The 12,819-nt window shown below is 32.8% G+C and overlaps 1 long non-coding RNA gene across 1 annotated transcript in view; it reads right to left on the bottom strand.

Moving 5' to 3' along the window:
- The window catches only part of LOC142332002 (uncharacterized), a 54,791-nt gene that overhangs the window by 16,550 nt on the left and 25,422 nt on the right, over window positions 1–12,819 (bottom strand). Inside the window, exon 2 of the long non-coding RNA XR_012758117.1 lies at window positions 4,473–4,705. This is a non-coding gene — a long non-coding RNA (uncharacterized LOC142332002). The remainder of the gene's footprint in view (window positions 1–4,472; window positions 4,706–12,819) is intronic.

Here is a 12,819-nt window from a genome sequence, read left to right as displayed (position 1 = left end):
TTTTAAAATACCTGAATCACTCAAAACACTGCGTGTGGCTCAGACAGCCATGTGCATAAGCCTTTTGAATAATTTTTGTAAGCAGTACTTGTATGTTTCGATACAACTTTTTCCAAGTTTGACACTGCAATTCTTTGTTTCATGTAAGTAACTCATCGAACAAGAGACGAAAATCGTTGAAGGCATCAAACAACACCTACTTCAAATGAGCCCTATGCAAAACCTAATCATTCTAAACACATGCATATGATGGGGAATTGTTCGTTAGTTACTACCCTAGATATTTATATATCTAGGGTAGGATATATATCAGGTCGACTATTCCTGAGATGTGAGGTTAAGATATTTTTTATATATCTAGGGTAGGATACATAAATATCTAGGGTAGTTCCTACCCTAGATATATAAATATTAGATCTATATATTACCTAAAGTAATTATTAATGTTTTTTTTGTGTTTTTCTAATTCCAAAAGGTAAGACAGAATGAGTAATAAACATTCATCTTTTGATACATTCATTTCCAAATTAGATAACTCATAGGAAATTCTTTGTATTTTATTTGCTGAAATTAGTCTAAAAAGAATTATTAAAATACCAATACTGGGTTCTTTGGAATATGTAAATATGAAGTAGTTAATTTCCACATGAATATTAAAGTAATATGTCTAATTTAAGCCAATCAATTAACTAATACATATGTATATATGTTAGATGCCAAAATCTATAGGTTTGTGCACCTGCAACCAATAGCATTCTATCAGGACATCACTTCTCTCTTTTTCTGTTTAGCCTCTGGGACCACTGTAAGTTATTACTTCAGAGGATAAATAAGGATGATATATATGAATGTATATGAAGTGTAGTCTTGTACAGTCTCAGGTCGACTATTCCTGAGATGTGAGGTTAATTGAAACCTGACCGCCAAAGAACACGGGTATCCATGATCTAGTTTTCTAATTTGTATAAAAGCCTGTACTAGGATTTGAACTTTAGAACTCTCGACTTTGAAATCAGCTGATTTACGATGATGAGTTAACCACTAGACCAGCCTGGTGGGCTATCAGGACAGCACCTGAGATAAAACAAAGTCATTCCTGAAAATAATATAGCCATTTTAAAGAATAAAGAAAATCCTATGCCAAGTTTGCAAGGAACAGTAAAGAATGAAATTATTTCCTGTTTTGTTCTTCATTAAGCTGAGTATGTTGTTGAATATCAGCATGCCAAGACCACTGAAATGGCAGGTATAACAGGTAGCATATTGCTGTGCACATAGGCTGGGTTACTGCACTATTAACATCCTGAATAACTCTGACACTGAACTTTATACTACGTAAGCATACGAAGCTACACAAGATGTTTTCGTAAAGGAATGACTAACTGTTTTAACTGTCCTATCAGTCTATCTCTCTTGCATGCTGCCTGCTATAACAGCGAGTCCAACAAGTACCACTTAAGCTCTATTCTTTAAAAAACTGACCACTTATGAACATCATTACTCTCAGAAAAAGAAATTCCAAATTATTGTTACTTGTTCTGTGGTACCACTTTTAATTCTATTAATTGTAACAACAGGTTTTAAAATATATGTATTCATAATATTTAGGAATAATGCAGAAACTTGTGACTGTAACACATGCAAAGCATCTGTGTGATTTACTTAGTCTTGCTATCATAAGAATTACTGTGATAGTGTACAGCAAGCAATAGATTAATGTGCTCCTTTCCACAGGATCTATCCTGTGGAAAGGAGCATAATGTGTTACACAGATTGTTTCTCCTCGGTAGGGGAACTTAACAAACATGTGTGTGTGTATACATGCATACACTATATTAATCCTTTTACTGAAATTGAATCTGTAGTTTTATTAATTTTTGTATTATTATTTCAACAGCTGATTTTTATTCTAAAGAAACTGGAATATGTAAAGTCCTACCTGCATCCTTTTATACCTCCTTAATATAATTTTGAATTGTGGGAGGTAACTGGAGATAATTCCTAGTTCTTAAAGAAAATATCAGTCGGAATTGTTTCCGTAATTAAATTGCAACTGCAATTTCTTCAAATACAGCAATAATATTTATTTTTTAAATTCTACAATATTATTAACATTTATCTAAATCTAGCTAAGGGAATATCAGTATTTTAATTAATAACAAATTAAAGGAGAAAATATAAAATGTTTGCTTTAAACTGTTTAATACGTGAAGGTAGAATGTTGAAAATTAATAGTATGCTTAAATTTCTTGATGATGATGATCTACAAGCGAGGGAAAAGTTATACAATCCATTTGGTAAAAAAAATATGTGGAAACAAATACATAAAAAACTTTATTCAATTTTAGAAATAAAAAAATATTAAATAATTTCATAACTTACAGTAATTCTGTTATAATAAATGTTTGGAATTTATTTCTTTTGCATCTGTACACATCAACATGTTTCTTCCTATTAGCAACCACTATTTTTTAATGGTTGAATCACTGTTTGGGATATTTTGGCTACAATGTTCCATTTGATTTGGTTAAATTTATGAGAGGATTATTTCCGAGCACTTTTTTTTTAAATAACCCCAAAGGAAATTATCTATGGAAGATAAATCTGGTGTCCTAGATGGTAAAAATCCATGAACCCACCAAGTTGGTCTAGTGGTTAAACTTGTCATCACAAATCAGCTGTCTTCGAAGTTGAGAGTTTTAAAGTTCAAATCCTGTTAAAGGCAGTTACTTTTATACGGATTTGAATACTAGATTGTTGATATCAGTGTTCTTTGGTGGTTGGGTTTCAATTAATCACACATCTCAGGTACGGTCGACCTGAGACTGTAAAAGATTACACTTCATTTACACTCATCATCACTCATACATATCATCCTGATTCATCCTCTGAAGTAATACCTTACGGTGGTTCTGAAGGCTAAACAGAAAAAGAGAGATGGTAAAAGACCATAGGAAATGATTTTCTCTTCAAAGAACTCATGAAGCAGCAACATTGTATTATTTTCTGTGTGGATTGTTGCACCATCTTGCTGCAACCAGCAGTTACATACATCTTGCTGCTAGAAGCACTATGAAGTCTCTGTGAAAAATATTGGACATACTCTTCCAAGAAATCGTGCAGAAAACTGAAATCTTTTCTGAGTGTAATATAGTCTCATGGCAAATGTGAAGGTTCTGTGTACATAGTCATCAATTTTTGTGGCTGTTTACATAGATGAAATCATGGCTCATAATTAAAGAGCATGTTATCCAAAATCAGAATACTTCTGCAAACAAAATACATAAACCATTTGCAATAATCAAGTCTTTTTCCACGATCAGGTTCTTGCAATTCCTGCATGACGTAAATATGATACGTAATTTTAATTTGTTTGTGGTTCTGAAAATACTCCCGTTTGACATCTCAATCTGCTAAGATGGCCTACTTATTCGCTTTTGAGGTGGTCGTTCAAAGGATACACAGACAGGTTTTAAATGTTTGTCACTTAAAACTACTGGCTGACCAGACCGTTTTCATTCATCTGCACTACTAGTTTCTGTAAAATAAGTAACAAATTTTCCATTAGGTAAGTATATGCAAAATTGTTGACGGGTCTGTCTGTTCATGGAAAAGCTACAGAAAGGTCTTTCTGATAGTTTAAAAACGACGTCAATTTAAAATAGCTTTCAAGAATAAATGTATATTGAGACTATGTAAAATTCATGATAAGTCTTTTATAGTACACCTGCTACTGACATATAGCACTACATTACGCAATGAACCTATAACGATAGGCATTAATGTACTAGTGCAAAGTAAATTATGACACAAGCCTTGGTTGAGTGTCATAAACTTCACAAAAAGTACATTAATTGTGGTTATAGAGAGTTGCATATAGTATTTTTTCTATGGCTGAGAAAATATTGGGATTACTGATATAAATCAATGATAGAATACATTTTTTACAGAATATTTTTTTAATTTAAAAAAAAAATACATTAAACAATACATTTCTGTGGCAATAGTTATTAATCATAAGTTCTGCCTTTTCTTTAATATCGATTGGTGTGACATTTCTTCCTCAGAATCCAACATAAGATAAAACAGTGTAATATAGAACTTAGTTACTTATCGGTGTACTTTCAAATTAACCTCTATTAAATCGGACTAAAATCATAGTAAAAAAAAAAAACAGCTGATACATTAAACAATACTCGCTTCTGATCAGTCAGTGGTTAAAAAAAGAGTAGGCTTTTGATTGGTTGAACACTTGTATCATAATGAAAATCTGTTTCATAATGACCCTCATTATGATGTAGGTTCCAGCTGTGTAATTCAAACACTATAGTACAGGTGTAAAAAAATAGAAAATATTACTTGATTGTTGTGTATACGTTATCAATACAATGTCAAACATTAGTGTTCATCTAAAATTAAATTTCCCGCATCAGTAACTAAATGAATTCAGGATTGTGTAATTTTTCACTTACCATGAGTTTGTCTTATGTTGAAGTTCTTCTATCTGCGTAGATTATACTTTCTCATTGCTCAACAATTTACCTTATCTTTAATTCCTTCTTACCCAGGTTGAGGTTTGGTAGATATTATTTAGACACCAGCAGGTTGATGCTGAGGATGCTGACACCTGTACGGCCAACGCATTCATTTTTTATTTGGTGGGAAGAGATTTGCTTGTTGACCTTCCCATGGACTCTACTTCCTGCTAAAATAAATACAGTACAATCAGGTCTGTTTTTTAATCTCAAAAGTGAAACAATATAAGTTATATTGTATTAGTAAAAAAAACCTTAAGTAATATTAAAAAAATATTGTTTTTACAAGTAGGATATGCAGCATTTATGACATGATTCATCTGATATTTATAAAAAAATACTGGCAACATTATAAATTTTTCCAGGAAAATGACTCCAAATATGACCTCTTACTTGCCTCTATCTCACTACCCTTTAAAACTCTAACTTCAAAATTCAATTACATCAATATCCCTAATACATATAAGTTAGTATACTTATAAAGTATCTCCAAGCTTTTTGCTTTGTCTAATATGGGGCGTATAAGAGGATGTAAAAATTTTTATAGCAAATTGTCCAGAGTTGATTGAGCATTCTGTATTTTGATTAAGAGACTATAGAGATAAATGAATTGAAAAGTTACTTAAATGGGTGAAACGATTGGGTACAGTTGAATAAATATTGTAAGAAAGCATGGCGTTACAGATTTAATTTGATTCAAGAATATAGTTATTAGAAAATATCTTTTTAATTTTATTAGTAACTTTTTATGAGCTTATTGTTACTTTTGTCTTTTTTTTTTATTGATAATTGTTTTTATTTTTGTTAACTATAAACTAAATGTTATTTTTTGCACTTCATATTAATTTTTCATAATCAAAAACTTGTTTTTCATTTTATTTTGTATTATTTTTGTTACTTTTGTGTTTATTATATTTTGCTAATTATGAAGTTATTGTTATTGATATCTTTCTTATTATTTATGTTATTTATGAACTTACCGCAACTTTTATAATTATTTTTTACTAATTATGAAAATTTTGTAAGTTCTACAATTCCTCTAAAGATCATGAAACCAGGATATGATTCTCTCTCTCTCTCTCTCTCTCTCTCTGTGTGTGTGTGTGTGTGTGTTTGTGTGTGTATTGCACTTAAAGACTGTAATTATTAATAGAAATTAATGCGTTAACTTTAACAATTTTTTGGTGAAGCTAATCCCAAATAATTAATCTAAGTAGATGCCAAATAAACAGGTGATTCCAAATTGTACGGCAATCGGGAGATGATTTTATAGCCAAAAATAAGAAAAAAAGTTCATATAAACATAATTCAGAAAATAGTTCGTTAGCGAGTTTTGACTCGTGTAACATTTAGCCTTACTTTCTGCTCCCTCTGTGAAATTAAACCGTACTTGTATTCTTGGATACAAATCGATGGGTAAATTTGGTACTTTCTTACGGCAATCATTAATATTGCTTAATAGCATCATTATAATTCCTAATAGTAGCTCCAGCTTCTATTATACAATGTCTCGATTCTACTTGTGCCGTTACAAGTGAAATAGATTTAATGACTTCATCCAATCCCAAAGAAAAAAGGTACGCTGGCGTAAGATCGGGAGATCGAGGTGGCCATTTAACTGGTCCATTTTGACCAATCCATTGCTTACTAAATGTGTTATTTAAATGATTCATCGTATCTCGACAGTAGTGGTCAGATGCGTCGTCATTGAAAACCCACATCTGCCCTCTAACTTCAAGTGGAATATCTTCCATGAATTCTGTGAGATTTGTTTGAAAAAAATGCAAGTATCTCCATTGAGCGTTGTCGGTAAGAAAAAAGGTCTTTAAGATTATCACCAAGAAGACCACACCAGTCATTAAACGAAAAAATGCGTTGGAAATGACTTGTAGCATCACACTTGTAGCGAACACACACACACACACACACTTATTTTGTTTAAAGATAAAAATTATTAGCCTCAATAATGATTAGATTTTAACAACAGTTTTATATTTTGATGCAATTTTTGAGTTTAGGAAACTTCCTAGTGATTAGATGCCAATAAATAAGACCAAAAATTTATTTATGTTTTTATTTATTCATTGTTACACCACAGAAAAAAATACATTTACAATGTACCTACACGCATTATACAATTATAAAAATATAATCTTACAAGCAATTTATTACAAACCGACTAGAATTACTATCTTGTACAAATCAATTAACAAAGGTTTTTCTTAAAACTATAATTTTACAAGATAAAGATTAAAAGAAAAACAAATTGTATATATAAAACAATAGGTACATGCATGTTACACTGGAATTCAGCTCAGTGCAGCATAGTAGAGATCGTGTTTAAAAATTACAGTCAAAAATGTTTATTTCTACACAAATTTCATTAAAGTTTTTCATCGTAAATAATAACGGTGAATTTATTTACTGTAAGATATGAACTCTAGGCCTGTTGAATATTTACCTAGAGTAGGGACATATAGATCTATTTTACTTAACTAAATATCTATTTTAAATTATTTTACGTATCTAGGAGGTATCCGCAAATCCATTAATGATTCGTGTAAATATATTAAACCTGTGAGATTTCTCCTATATTATAAAGAAGACCATTGAAATTCCTCCAACAGATTCGATGAATTATTTTTAATCGGAATTAAAAAATCAAATGGCAGCAATAACCTACGCATGTAATACAAGTGGTTTAGAGCATGTTGGAAATCACATTAAGTTTGAAGGGGAAATGATTGACGTACAAGGAAGAAAGAAGAAAGGAGGAGAAGAGACACGGGAAGTACTGTACTCGTACGTATACTGATCTGAACTGCTACTGACCAAATCAAATCGAAATATTTCAATTCCTGGTAATTCATCATCGGTTATATCGTTACTTCTAATGTTTAAATCACAATCATAACTTAAATAACTATCAGCGCTATCTTCATTTACGTTAATAACGTTGAGGATGACGTCCACGTCGAGAGCTCTCGACAACGCCATAACGTACATTCCAAATTCCTCGGTTTCTGAAATGAAAACGGCCATTTTCGACCATTACGCCCAGGAAGTTGAGTTTAATGGAAAGCCAGAAATAGAAAGCCCAACCTTTACGATAAAAAGATTAATTAATAAATAGAATATTAAACAGCTTAACTCCAAACTTAAAAATTAAACTTGGGATTTTTTACAAAAATATGAGTGCTTAAATGAGAAATTCGATAAATTTTACAATTTTTTTAACTATTATTTATAAATCAGTTGTCCTTCAGAAAATAAATTTAAAATACAGCAGAATTCCTGGATGACTCCAGGTGTTCTTGTGTCAAAAGAAAAGCTTAAGTTTTATTATTCTATTTATATAAACACTCAAAATGAAAGATTCAAAAGTTTTTTCATAAATTACAGAAATATCATCAAAAAGGTTATTCGCGAGGTTAAATCCTACGGTATTAATAAATTATTAAAGATAGCAAAAGATTTTTCAAAAACCGCACGGCAAATTATTCATCATATCACAAAGGGAAAACCCCAGTCAAAAAGTCAGAAATCAATTTCCATTAAAAGAGAAGATAAAACGATTGCAGATCCACAGTTAGTTGCAAACGAGTTTAATATTATTTTGCCTCGGTCGTTTCAGGTGATTCGACGTTCAGCGGGCCTCGCCTCAATTTAGCTAATGTTATACAACCAATTTCTTTCATTGCTCTTATACCTGACGAGGCGGAGGTGTCACGTGACATTCAAAAGCTGACTCCGAGAAAGACATGTGACATTGGTGGCATGTCTGTGTGGTTGCTAAATTAGTGTTGCGGGCACATCATAAAACCCCTTATAGAGATGATCCATTTATCCTTCGTTATAGGACGTTTTCCTTACTCCTTAAAAACAGCTAGAGTAGTTCCAATATTCAAAAAAGATGAACCACATCAAACCCATAACTACCGCCCTATTTCCATTCTTCCAGTTCTGAGTAAGATTTATGAAAATCTCTTCTTAAAGAGACTTCTCAGCTTTCTGGAAGGATTTAACATTCTTGTTCAGAGCAATGTGGTTTTAGGAAAAACAAAAGTACAATTGATGCTGTAACAAATTTTATTGATGACGTTGTCTATGGGAGGGGGGGTTTGGTGGCGATAACATATGCTCGGCATATTCCTTGACCTTTTCAAGGCGTTCGACTGTGTATATCATGAGTGACACTGCTGCACCAGTTAGAGGCATGTGGTGTGCAGGATCTGTCACATAAATGGGTAACTTCTTACCTCCAGGACCAAGAACAGTGTGTCATGATCTCCGGGTGCCACATATAACAAAGCAAGATTGAAGCACGGGGTCTCCCAGGGATCAATCCTGAGGCCAGCTCTGTTTCTAATTTACGTTAACAACCTGAAATCAGTTTTCCAGCACGGAGATGTGATTAAGTATGCTGATGACACGACTCTCTGCTTTACAGATAAATCTTTGAGTTATTTGGAGGTCAAAACTTTCGTTGAACTAAATCAATGCATTCATCGCTTTTCAGAAATAAACTTAAGAACCCCACAAATCAAAGGTGACCGTTATTAAATTCTGTTTCCGAGAGCATGTGAGCAGGACAAGAAACCTTCCGTGATGGATGATGATGATGAACTCTTGGAGTAATCTGAATCTGCCAGATTCCTGGGTATGCACTTTGATCAAGGGTTGACTTGGGATAAACACATAGCGTGTTTGCGCTTAGGTTTCATCGGGTATCTTTGCCCTGCGTAAACTCGCAAGTGTCTGCTCTTTAGATCTGTTGAAAATGGCCTACTATGGGCTATTATCACACTTGTCATACGAGATTCGACTTTGAGGATACTGTGGACAAAGCATGCTGAATAGGATGTTTCGGCTACAGAAAAAAGCTGTTAGAGTGATTATGAAATTAAAATTCAGAGAGTCGTGTAGGGATGTCTTCTCGGAACTTGGATTTCTGACTTTGCCCTGTCTTTATATCTTGGATGTTGTGGTGTATTGCTGTTCAAAATGCACTTTAGTGCGGAACGGAGATGTACATCTTTACGATACCAGAAGCAGGGACAACTTGCGTGCCCAACAGCACAGAACAGTGGCTTCTGAACGTTTGCCGTTGCAGGTTGGTATCAGATTAATTAATATGCTTTCGGAGGATGTCAAACAAATTTCTATTCTGACTCGGTTTAAATCTAGACTAAAACGCCTTTTTGTATCTTGAGCGTTCTACTCTGTTGACTATTACATGGACAGCCGCTGGGATAATTACCAAAATTATATAAGGACCGAGTCTGATGTCATAAAGATGTAAATGGTACATGAAGGTACGTTTAAGTGGGACGACTGAATGAGTAGAATGGACTTAAAAAATTTCATTATTTATTTCTGTAGATTTTTTAACCATATTTCCCTAGTTATTGATTGCTGACGATTGTGATGCCATTTTGTATTATTTTTACGCAATAAAATGTACTTATTCGTTTATGACATTTTCAATGGCATTGTCAATTAAAAGTTTCCGAGGCAAGTAAGATGTTTTTATTTTCTCTTGTCACGGTCGCACCTTGATTTCCATTCGGCATTCGTAACTGGATTTGCAAGTTCTTCAATTACTGAAATAGCATCTTCTAATTTAAGATTAAATCTTTTTTTCGCGACACATTCTTTTAAACCGCCATATTTTTTTTTTTAAATCGGATATAATTCCGGAGAATAAGGAGGCAATCTCAAAACACTGTGACCTTTCTCGGTTAAAACTAAATCGGTTTTAAATAATGTAATACGCAGCTTATGCAGTTTGATTAAACTGTACAGTTCTGGTTTAAAAATTATATTTGTAAATACGTTATTTTGTAGTCAATCACGGCTGCTTTTCGCGTGTTCAAATTCGGAGCGCGGTTTAGACGCAGTATGGTACGAAGCATTATCTACGACGATGTCTACGTTAGAGGGAAGGCTAGGAATTAAATGCTGATTTATCTACAGCTTATAATTAACAGAATTTATATCGTGATGGTAATCTCCTGTTTTGGTACCAAATTTATAAATAAGAAGTGCATTCTTGACGAAACCGTTTTCGAAACCGGCATGAACAATGAAAGCACGCTTGCCTTTAGAAATTACAGCAGCAAGGTTGCGGTGACAGCCGTCACTCCACGATATCGGTTTGTTATGACGCATGAACATAGGATTCGTTTGTGTAAATTGTGGGTACGTTTTGATTACGGTACTCTTTATAACTCTTAATTAACGAAATTTCGGTTCCAGATTTTCTAATTTTCCTACTAAGCTTTTTATATTATCTATAGTTTTTTTTCCATTTGAATCCGGTACTTAATAATCATGCGCCTTAAAGACCAAAGACTTCCTTGAAAAGTGATTTTCTCTTTTTCGATCGGTAGTAGCGATCAAAGAATAACACGTTCACCTTTACCGATGTGAAATTTATAAATCGTTTCACGGATGACACTTTTATCAAAGTTATGGAAGGACGTTTTAGTTTTTTCAGGGTTACGATTTTTTTTTAGGAGTACTAAAATCTTTAACGGGATTAGGTTTTACTTCGTTTAAAACTTTTGAAGACTACTTAGTGAAATTCCCTTAGCTTGGGCGACACGTTTCTGAACTTGTTTAAGAAGGATCGGTCCACCTTGTGCCTCCTTTGTCATAAAGTTAAACACGACTTCTCTCGTCTGGCAAGTTTACACCCCCCTCCCGCAAATTTTTTCTTGTGTACCTCACTACTTTCACTTTCCACGATAATAAAGTGGAATTATAATACTATCTGACTAAAGAAACAGAATCCATTAATAGCATAGAATGTAAAAATTTGTAAATTTTAACGACCCCGATAATTTTCGTAAACAAAACAGAACAAGATATTTTCACAAAACTAATGTAATACACTCATACAGACAAAGTAAAGAGCACTATACGGTAGCGAAGAGGCATACGCATATCCCCTCCCTCCGGTGAAAATGTGTTGTCACTATAGAAACACTTCAAACCTGTTGTGATTTGGACGTTCTACTATCTCGATCGGTTTGTAATAATTAGTATTATCTAAATAATAATAATTGAAATATTTTCTTAAAAACCAAGAATTTTCTGTATATCCGTTCAATATATTCATAAATAAGTACTTGAAAAAATTAATTTTTAACGCTTTTTAAATTATGAATTTAGAAAAAAAATGTATTTAATAACTTCATATTTGTTACCTTAACATTATTTCACGTATTTATACTTTAAATAATTAATATAGACTTTTGGTCTGATAAATTAATTCCACACATTAGCCTGAGGCTTGCCTGTGGGAATGTGAAATGTAATTTTTTAGCGTATGAAAACTACCACGCCTAACCGGGATTCGAACCCGGGACCACCTCCTGATGGAAAGCCGAGACGCTTTCACTCCTTCACGGAGATCGGCTTCAATCATATCTATTTTTTATGTTATTAATTGTATATTTTATGATGCGACTTTGCTCAAGGATTTACCACGAATTCCCTCGAACTAATCAGACAAATGCGACGGCAATTTTTTTCATCTGTGGATTAGCACATCGACCTATGCCTGATTATTATTTCTGTGTATTATTTTACTGTATATGACCCTGATAAAAATGAAAAAAAAAAAAATTTAATAAAGAATCCAACACATTAAATTACGTATCCTATCCTTATTTATAACAGTCCATGCACCGGTATAAGGCAGGTCCAAAGGTAAAGACACTTAATTTTAGAAAATAATCGATTAAATCAAAACTTGAAACAAAAATGAACAAATAACAATAAATTTCATAAATTCAAAATAACGATCAACTTAACGACATATTCGTAAAATTCGTGAAATTAAACGGTTTTATATCGGCATTTACGTAGTAATTGTATCCATATCGAAACAATTTAGAATTGCTTCAGCAAATTTCAACTTTACATGGATTTCGATCGGACTTCATCCATATCATTTATACATATATTTTACAATCACATTTGGGTTAATTTGCGTTTAAAAAAAGTAATAATAATAATAATAATAATAACAATAGATCCAATGCCTCCTATAGTTATAACAGTTTTTTTTACGGTTATCGATTAATCGATTGCGACAACTTTACGATAATGGCATTTTACGATAGCCTGCCTAGAAGCATTGCGTTTATAAAAGAGGTAAATGAACTTACTTTTAGTACCGTATACCGTTTTATTAATCGATTTTCACTATCGATTCGATACACGGAATGTGTCAGTCAGAACGATTATAAGAAAGAATGAAAAAGAGAAGCTGGGA

The sequence above is a fragment of the Lycorma delicatula genome, chromosome 11 (genome assembly GCF_047948215.1).
Source record: "Lycorma delicatula isolate Av1 chromosome 11, ASM4794821v1, whole genome shotgun sequence".
Lineage (NCBI taxonomy): Eukaryota > Metazoa > Arthropoda > Insecta > Hemiptera > Fulgoridae > Lycorma > Lycorma delicatula.
Note: the sequence above shows the minus strand (reverse complement) of the source record. Positions and strands in the feature narration are given on the sequence as shown.